Genomic DNA, 9,823 nt, shown 5'->3' with positions numbered 1-9,823 from the left:
TAAAGCAGACAATCATTCCCACTTTAGAGTTGAGAAAAAAAAAAAACCCAAACACAGAACTAACCCATTTTCCCCCTAAGAAGGACTGCTTAACTGTATAAGAGACCTTAAGCACTATTCACTGTCTGAAGAAAGGGCATTGATACGTTTGGATTAGGTTTGTTTTGCATGAACAATCAAAATCAGTTCTAATGCTCTTTACCTCATTTGGATTCTTTTTTCCTTTTGTGTGTTTCACTATATTTGACTCTTTATTCTAGTGGTTACAGCACCTACCTGCAAGGTGCATGACCCTTTGCTCCAGCCTAAGAGAAGATCTGTGTTTTTCAAGCTAGATTTTTTTTTAAGAATTCTTTTTTAAAGTTTGAACTGTTTTCTTGGCCATTCCATTTGACTATGGGATCAACAGACAAGGTTTGGTGAATAAAGTCAAACTTTTGCAAAACAATTGAAAAGTAACTGGAGCAAAATTGTGGTCCATTGTCACTGAGTTTCTCAGGTATGCCATATCTTGCAAATAGACTGTCTTATGAGAGACATGCTTGTGGTGTCCTGAAGCAAGCAGGCTTCTAAGTATTTGGAATAATAATCAACCAGAATAAAAATAATCTGTGCCTTGAAACGCAAACAAGTCCAAGCCAAATTTCTGCCAAGTTCTATTTGGGACCTTATACAATAGCACTGATTCCTCTTGACTTTTGTTTCTGAAGGTTTGACATATTTTACAAGACTGAAGCAGGTCCTCAATTTGACTATGCATGCCTGGCTAATAGACAGCATCTCAAACTCCCTGCTTCCAGATGATTTTTATGAATAATAGCCAAGTTCCTTTTCTGAGACTTCTTGGTAGTATGATTGTCACTTTTAAAGATATGTCACTTTTGAACATTTACTTCTTCTCTATAGAACCAATAAGCACATATCTCTTCTGATATATCAGCTCTCTTGTCCAGTTATCCTTGCAAAATAGTTTCTCTTCAAAGTTGCAGGACAGTACCATTTTTGGTAGCTGAGTCTGAATGGAGGGGAAAAAAATTAATAAAAGGAAGGAAGTAATCCGGGATTAATTTGGGAAAACGCCACAAACAGAATTCATAAACATAAAACCATAAGCAAAAGCCCCACCCCAGAGTATGTTGGGCAGTGTCCTTTTGCCTCATGTTCTTAAATCCAGAAATCAAACGTCCATTTAACGTGCCTGTCCCTTCTCCTCACTCCACTCACAGTTGTCCTAGGTCAGTGCAGGCCCAGAGTTCAGAGGTGCAACTGCAGAGTTCTTCTCCCACCGTGGGTGGGGTAAGAAGGCACCTTACTCACTCCTCTGTCCAGGCACTCACTCACTGCTTCTCTCCGCAGCCACCCTGCTGGCCAATCATCGCTTAGCTCCTTTCTACCAGCCAACCTGCTAGCTGCTCCATTCCTTTGCCCAATCACCACACCTCTCTGCCAGCTGCCCACCACACCTCTTTACCAGCCACCCCACCAGCTGATTGCCAATCCACTGGGATGTCTTCAGCTCCCACCACTTAACATGGCACTCAGTGATTTCAGCAGTTCATGGAGGCGCCTCACTGCCAGGGGCGGCTCCAGGCACCAGCATGCCAAGCACGTGCCTGGGGTGGCAAGCCATGGGGGGTGCTCTGCCGGTCGCCACGAGGGCGGCAGGCAGGTTGCCTTTGGCGGCATGCCTGCGGAGGGTCCGCTGGTCCCGCGGATTCGGCGGACCTCCCGCAGGCAAGCTGCTGAAGGCAGCCTGCCTGCCATGCTTGGGGCGGCAAAATACCTAGAGCCGCCCCTGCTCACTGCTGGTGCACACAGGGCAGTCTCTTGCATCCAGTGGTGAGCTGGAGCCGGTTCCCACCGGTTCCCAAGAACCGGTTGCTAAAATTAGCCCTCCGTGGAGAACCGGTTGTTAAAGGGCCAGGGGGTGGGCAAAGAACTCCGGTCCGTGGGCCAGACCATCCTGTTGCTCCCAGGATTCCCAGCTGGGGAGGCTGAGGCTCCCCCGGCCCCTCCCCCGCATTCCCCCAGCTGCAGCATGGCCAGCCGCCGGCACCAGCTGGGCAGCTCAGCTGAGCTCGGGAGTCGTCCTGCTGCCGCTTTTTGAGCAGCCCGGCAAGGTGTGTGTGTGTGTGGGGGGGGGCTGCTGCAAGCTCCAGGGCTGGCCAGAGGGGAGGGGAGGTGGCAAGTGGGCAATTGGCCCGGGCCCTGCAGGGGCCCCTGACCTCACGAAGAGCTCTCCCCTGGGCCTTCCCCCACTTCCCTCACCCCACAGAGCCGCAGCATGGCCAGCAGCTGGGCAGCTCATCTGAGCTCTGGGCTGCCTGCAAGGTAAGGGGGGGGGCTGCGAGCTCCAGGGCCACGGGGGGGGGGGGAAGTGGGGCAATTTGGCCCAGGCCTCCAGCCCCACGAGGATGTCTCCCCCTCCCCCTCCCCCCACAGAGCTGCAGCGTGGCCAGCATCTGGGCAGCTCAGCTGAGCTCCTGAGTCGTCCTGCTGCTTTGAGCTGCTGGCAAGGTAAGGGGGCTGCGAGCTCCAGGGCTGCCGGGGGGCAGCAGTTTACCCCAGGCCCTGCAGGGGCCCCCAGCCCCATGAGTATGTCTCCCCCTGCTCCAGCCCCTCCCCCGCATCCCCCCCCTTTAAGTCAGAACTTTTTAAACCGTTTGTTAAGATTTTGGCAGCTTATCACTGCTTGCATCCCAAAACAGATTTAATGCTTAAACCTGAGTATCAGTGATTTTAGCTCTGTGGTATGTAACAACACTCTCAACTGAACGGCAATCAGCTCTGTTATTACACCATAAGAAGGGCCAAATGGTGTCCAGGACCCACACCACAGTGAGTGCCTCAGTCAGGGTAAGCCAAGTACAGTTCTGCTGCCCTCGGTTCACACAACAAGGATAACAATGCTTTATTACTCCTACCCCTATAACAAGGAGACTGGGGATTCAACACCAGCCAAAAGTGATCATTTGGGCAAGCACTCCCATCATGCTGGGCAGGGTGGGTGTGCCTAAGCAAATGAGATCACCTCCTGAAGTCCTTTTTCACAGCTCATCACTAGATATCAGGGGAGAGTTCATTCAGACCCTGCTTACAGGTACATGAACTTGGCCAAGGTACGGCTAGCATTGCTAAAACACAGGCACTCCTAAAAAGTACTAGGTACTGGGTATTCATGTAAACACATTCCTGGGAGATGGTACAGGAACACACCAACCCCAATTAAGATAAGGACCAAGTGACAGGATAATGGAGGGGGATGTTTTGTTTGAACCAACAGGTAAAAGGTGTAGGGGTGGTAACTAACCACGTCAGGATTGTAATATGTAACTTGTTTGTATCAATGTATAAAAAAGAACTCATAGGAGGGGCACCTCTGTGCAGCTGAGGGGGCAGCAGAGATGCTCACTGACCTAGTCCACTATCAGAGGCATACGTGTTAGCGTATCTGTAGTTCCTATGGACTGTACTTCACTGACAATAAACCTGGCCGAGCGCCTTCACCACTGAACTGAATCTGTGGACTTTCTTTATGAGTAATATTGAGATATTCTGAATTGGCAGGCTACACTATCTGCTAGTGCCGACAACACTGGCTCAGCCCTAAACACAAAAGCTCTGAGAAGCCTGCCAATAGTAACAACATTCTTTGGCAACATTCTTAACAACACTAGTGACCCCAAAAGGTCATGACCTAAAATGACAGAAAACTCTGAGTTAGGGAATCCTCTAATTCCCTCCCTAGATATCCCCACAGAAATGTGGCATGGGATCTGTAAAGCTAGGGCAGAAATATAATAAAAGTAAGAAATGTAGACTATTGCAAACTCTGGCCAAGGCTGTTAAATGTTAAGATAAAAGGCCACAAAATTGGCCAGGCAAGTAACAGAAACACAGAAAAAGTTAGAAGAAACAACAGGGGCAACAAAAGCACTGGAAAGAACAGAAACTGGAAACTGCTGTAGAAAATCTGCAAAAAAGAGAAGTGTAGTCCCCATTATAAATCTTGGTAGGCAACAACAGTCTTCAGATACTAAAGAATGGGGACCGGAATAGAAAAAGGTGTCCCAAGCAAAATTAAAAGGTGGAACAATGTGATGATTGGAATGGGTGTTGGAAGAGCCACCAAGCAGTCCATGGGGAGGGGCCACCACAATGCAACCATCACCATATGATGAAAGCCAGGTTCCAGTAAAACCTAAACCAAGACTTAGCCTTGTGCCTGTTAGAATGGGAGAAGTAAGTGCACAGGAGGGAGAAGTAGCAAACAATAATTTCACTGGATTGGTAAATCAGATGAAGGAAAAAATGGAACAGTTCACACAACACATTAGGAGACAGGAGTTGCAACTTGATCATGGGGGAGTGGATTAAAAAAGAATTTCGAAGTGAAAAAACCGAGAGCGAGAAGGTTAACACCTAGAGCATTTACGCATGGAGTTGCCCAGAAACGGCTAACTGCAGCAGGGAAGGGCACTCCTGCAATCCATTTGGCATGCAGACAAAAGCAACAGACACTGGGGGAACAAATTCAGATTTGTAAGAGCAGGTAACAAACTCCACTCTTCTCTCAGAGCATGGGCTGTGGGTGAAGCGTCCCCTGGGGGAGAGTTGTTCCCTGTCCAAACTCCACCCTCGCCCTGCCTCTGTTCAGCCCCCTTCCTGCTCGGCCCCCCTGCTGCCTAGTCCCTCATCATCCCCCCATGCTGCGAGAACCCCCTGCCTGCCGTTCGCCGCATCCCTCCTCACTCCCCCACCAGACCCCCAACCTTGCCGCAAGATCCCCTTGCCTGCCGCTGGCTCGCTTGGTCCTTCCTCACTCCCCTATTGGCCACAAGATCCACATCCACCGCTCCCCTGCCTATCTGCTGCTTGCCTCCTCACTCCCCAGGTCGACCCCCCCTGCCCACTGCAAGAATCCCACACGCCTGCTGCTCACCTCCTCACCCCCACACCTGCCCACTGCTCACCTCCTCACCCCTCACCTGCATCAAGACTCCTGCTGCTCGCCTCCTTGCTCCCTTCCCACCCGCCCACCCACCGCTGGCCTCCTCACTCCTCTGCCCACCACTGGCTCGCCATGTCCCTCCTCACTCCCTCACCCGTGCGGGGAAGGGGAGTGAGGAGAGACGCTGCGAGCAGCTGGGACCTTCGGAGAGGGAGACTTACCAGGCAGGCAGCAGCAGCAGGTGGTGGGGGCTTTGGGGAAGAAGTGGGGCCACCACGACCCAGGTGTCCGGCGGCGGGTCAGCGGCAGCTGCGTAAAGGAAAGCTTAGCCTGGCCTATTATATCCACTGCCCATGTCTCAGAGCCAGGATAAAAACCGTGGGCATGAGTTCCCAACCCAAAGCTTTAACCCACGGAGCCTCACTCCTTTTTTTCTTCTTTCTCAAATATTTTTACATACCAGTTAAGTTTTCCCCAATATCCTTTCTCAGTTTGCTCACTGCTGCTGCCTGTATTTTAAGATAACTTGATAGAGTTAATTATTCTCTCTTGGCTCAGGTCTCCCTCCCTTCTACATTGCTTTTCTTCACACTCACCCCCTCCCTGCCCCTCCCCCACTTCCCAACCCCTCTTCACTTCTGCCCTCTCTTTGTTTTAAAAGTTAAAAGTTATAGTTATTACAGAGACCTCCAACACTAAAAAGATGAAGGAATTGAAAACAAAACAAAAACCAAACACACACAGATAAAATAAGTCCAGTAACTTAAATCATTGTAACCCTTCAGGAACCGAACAGCTGGACATACTTCTAACTTTCTAGAAGATATGGTTGCAAAGCAACAGAAATGCAGACTCTGATTCTAATTCTAACCACTGACTAATATTTGAAACATGGGCTTTCCTTATTTCCATATAGCAAAGTTTTAAAATAAAGTTTATATAAAGTAATGGAAAATGCCTTAAGTTACTAAATTAATACAACTTGGGCAAATAACTTAATATGAATTTGTATCAATTCTTATTAAAAATTTTAAATAAAAATATAATAACTTGCTTATTTAGATGTTTAACTCTTTCTTACCTCTCTGTTTTCTAAAATGCTTTACTTTAATAATAAATCTCTTACTGCCTTTCTTGTATAGTTATGGATACAATTCTGCCACCATTCATCTTTAGTTTTACGTTTGTCCTGTATGTAATGTATGTTGTTCTTTGTTGTATGGTGTATGTGTGTGTCATGTGACTACTTTTTTGTTTTAATTTTGTTGCAACAAAAGTCAATTGTATATTTTTTTAAATATAAGTGGTACCACACTATATTAATATTATGGCTGAGGTATGTGGAAGCAGGGAAAGAAAGAGCGGGTTTAAGTGCAGCCATTTAAGTGTCAGAGACAGAGCAACTGTTCTGTCAAGTCTTAGCCTAATATTGCGAGACCTTTAGAAGCAGGGCTCACGTCAGAAGCGAGTGGAAAACAGCAGAATAGTCAGTGTGACCTAGCCTTGAGATAATGATGTTTGAGAAGAGAAGGTGAGAAAATGTCAACTTCTTGTTTGGGTTTTTATAAATTTCTTTGCACCAAGTCCTGTGCTCTAGGTTGCTATCTGCACTGCCAAAATACAAGCATTAGGTTATAGTACTGGGTAAGATTACAATGCCAGCATCAGCCAGTTTGAGTCTGCCAAGCCTGGTACTCCTTCTCCTGCTCTATCATAAATTCTTTCAAGTGCCTTTGGTGGGTCAGAAGATGCCACTGAAATGTCCACAAGTGTCTTATGGGAATTCTGCCTATTTCCTGACACAGGAGTGAAAGCGCAAGCAAGAGAAGTTATTGAAAACACACCTCCTCCATGTTTCTGGCTCCCGTGGCTGGGAGCGCACAGACCAAAATGACTCCCCCTGCAGGCTATATTTGCAGCCTGTTCAAAATTCTTGTAACGAGCAGAGTGGGCAGTTAAGTTTTCTCACAATGCACCATCGTCAAAGGGCTACAGTGGCCACACCTCAGAAGGGCACTAGGGAGTCTGGGATATGGTTTTTTTGACATGGGTCTGCGTGCTGCAGAGTGGATGCCAGAACCCCAGGTTTGTGCAGACCTTAGAAAATTGTTAACATACAGTTATCAATGAGTGTAGATGCTAAGCCCTGAATTTTTTAACTCAGGGTCTGCTGACTCGAGTCCTACTAATGTTTGGCTTACATTGCAGTGGAGACATAGTCTGGGTGGTTTCCCTGCTGACTCTGGCCTTGGCTACACTTGAGAGTTACAGCGCTGATGGTGGCTTTATAGCGCTGTAACTCACTCCCCATCCACACTGGCACTCCGCGATTGCAGCGCTGCTTGTACTCCACTTCCATGAGAGGAATAAAGAGTATAGTGCTGCTGCTGCAGCGCTGCACCACCAGTGTGGCCACCCAAAGCGCTGGGATTGGCCTCCAGAAGTATTCGGCAGTATCCCAGAATGCCTGTTCTAGCCACTCTGCTCATCAGTTCGAACTCTACTGCCCTGGCCTCAGGTGACCAACCGTCAGACCCGCCCTTTAAATTCCCTGGGAATTTTAAAAATCCCCTTCCTCTTTGCTCAGCCAGGTGTGGAGTGCAATCAGTGAATCTTTCCAGGTGACCATGCCTCCATGTGCCAAACGAGCCCCAGCATGGAGCAATGGTGAGTTGCTGGACCTCATCAGTGTTTGGGGGGAGGAAGCTGTGCAGTCCCAGCCGCGCTCCAGCCGTAGGAATTACAATACCTTTGGGCAGATATCAAGGGCCATGATGGAAAGGGGCCATGACCGGGACGCACTGCAGTGCAGGGTTAAAGTGAAGGAGCTGTGGCGTGCCTATTGCAAAGCCCGCGAGGGAAACTGTCGCTCCGGTGCTGCCCCCATGACCTTCCATTTCTACGAAGAGCTGGATGTGATACTTGGGGGTGACCCCACCTCCACTCCAAGGATCACCACTTCAGAGCGGGGGGAGGAGGAGGAGGAAAGCGAGAGTGAGGGTACTGGTGCGGGGGGAGACACCCCAGAGTCCCAGAAGGCATGCAGCCAGGAGCTCTTCTCAAGCCAGGAGGAAGGTAGCCAGTCGCAGCAGCCAGGACTTGGTGGAGGACAGAGGAGCAGGTTCCTGGTAAGCGGCTTTTATTTTCAGGATGGAAATTTTTCGGGAGAGGAAGGTTAGGGCTGCATGCATGCATGCCTAGATGCGGAATAGCGCATTGATGTGGTCTATCACATCGAGGTAATCGGCCTTGGTAATCTCTTCAAAAGTCTCATCCAGAGCGTGGGCAATGCGCTTGCGCAGGTTTATTGGGAGAGCCACTGTGGTCCTTATCCCAGTCAGGCTAACGTGTCCGTGACCGTGTGCTGCGAGGGGTGTGGGGGACCATTCCTGCACATAGGCAAGCTGCATAGGGGCCAGGGCAGAAACCGCATTGCAGTAGAAGACCCTCCCTTGCTTCCCAGGTCACCCTCAGCAGTGAGATATCTTCCAGGACAAACTCCTGTGGAAAATGTTGGGATAGTGTTCAGTGTAGGTGCCCCCCTGCAGCTGTTGGCTCTCCCCAAGGCACAGAAACCCAGAGGACAGTACAGCCCTGAAACAATCAGTCCCCCTTACTCACCATTTCGGGGCTCCCATGGGTTATGTGTGCTCTCTTTGGGATGGGAAAATTATGCTATTGTGTAGACTGTGTGCGCCCTCCTTAAGTGCGGGGGAATTACTCTATCTGGTATAAACAATGCTGCCTCTGTTAAGTGTTGCATTTTGCCTTTACAGATGCAACCTTGAGATCTCGGCTGTCCATGTTATCACCAGCTGAGAGACTGCAAAAACTCCGGAAGAGACCGCGAAAAAGCAAAGATGACATGCTGCACAAAGTGATGCATCAATCTGTCACAGAGAATCAAAAAACACAGGAGTGGAGGGAGAGGGAAAGCAGGATCCGCAAGGAAAATGCAGTGCACCGGAAGTAAAGCACGGAGCAGCTGATAAGCATCCTGGAGCGCCAAGTGGACTCTATCCAGGTGCTCGTAGCCATGCAGGCGGAACACTACCACCCCCCTCCCCCCGCAGCCCTTGTCCCAAAGCTCTTTCCCTTGTGCCCCCATGTCAGCTCCAACCCCCCTTCCCCAACATCCAGGTTCTTACCACCACCAGCTGCCTCCAACACCTGTATGTTCACCAACCAGCCCTGAGAACGATGACCCTTATCCTCTGCACTCAACCCCCGTCACAATGCAGTATAACCATCCTGAAGTGCAGCACTCATTGCACAGCACTCCAGACAGGACATATGCAAATCTGTGATTGTATAGTTCCCCACCCCACCCCCTGCCCTTTCAGATTCCCCAAAAGTTGTGTTTCTTTCAATAAATTAATTTTCTTTTCAATAAATTAATTTTTGGCTTTGAAAACAGTCTTTATTATTGCAAAAAGTTAAAGATACCTTAGCCCAGGAAAGAAACAGGCACTGCAAATCAGCTTAGCAAACACAGATTCCTACTAACATTGTAACCACTGCACTTCACTCCCGTGCAGGGCACCAAACATTACTGTTGGTTTTCAGCCTCAAATTCCTCCCTCAGGGCATCCCTAATCCTTGCAGCCATGTGCTGGGCCTCTCTAATAGCCCTGCTCTCTGGCTGTGCAAATTCAGCCTGCAGGCGTTGAACCTCGGAGGTCCATGCCTGACTGAATGTTTCACCCTTCCCTTCACAAATATTATGGAGGGTACAGCACGTGGATATAACCGCGGGGATGCTGCTTTCCCCCAAGTCCAGCTTCCCATACAGAGATCGCCAGCGGCCCTTTAAATGGCCAAAAGCACGCTCCACAGTCATTCAGCACCGGCTCAGCCTGTAGTTGAACCATT

The 9,823-nt window shown here is 49.2% G+C and overlaps 1 long non-coding RNA gene across 1 annotated transcript in view; it reads right to left on the bottom strand.

The window, feature by feature from the left end:
* Positions 1-798: 798 nt before the first annotated feature.
* Positions 799-9,823, bottom strand: part of LOC120383273 — a 34,096-nt gene continuing 25,071 nt past the window's right edge. Inside the window, exon 3 of the long non-coding RNA XR_005588395.1 lies at positions 799-1,015. This is a non-coding gene — a long non-coding RNA (uncharacterized LOC120383273). The remainder of the gene's footprint in view (positions 1,016-9,823) is intronic.

This window comes from Mauremys reevesii, linkage group 15, assembly GCF_016161935.1.
Source record: "Mauremys reevesii isolate NIE-2019 linkage group 15, ASM1616193v1, whole genome shotgun sequence".
Classification (NCBI taxonomy): Eukaryota; Metazoa; Chordata; order Testudines; family Geoemydidae; genus Mauremys; species Mauremys reevesii.
This window is presented reverse-complemented; position numbering and strand designations above follow the sequence as displayed.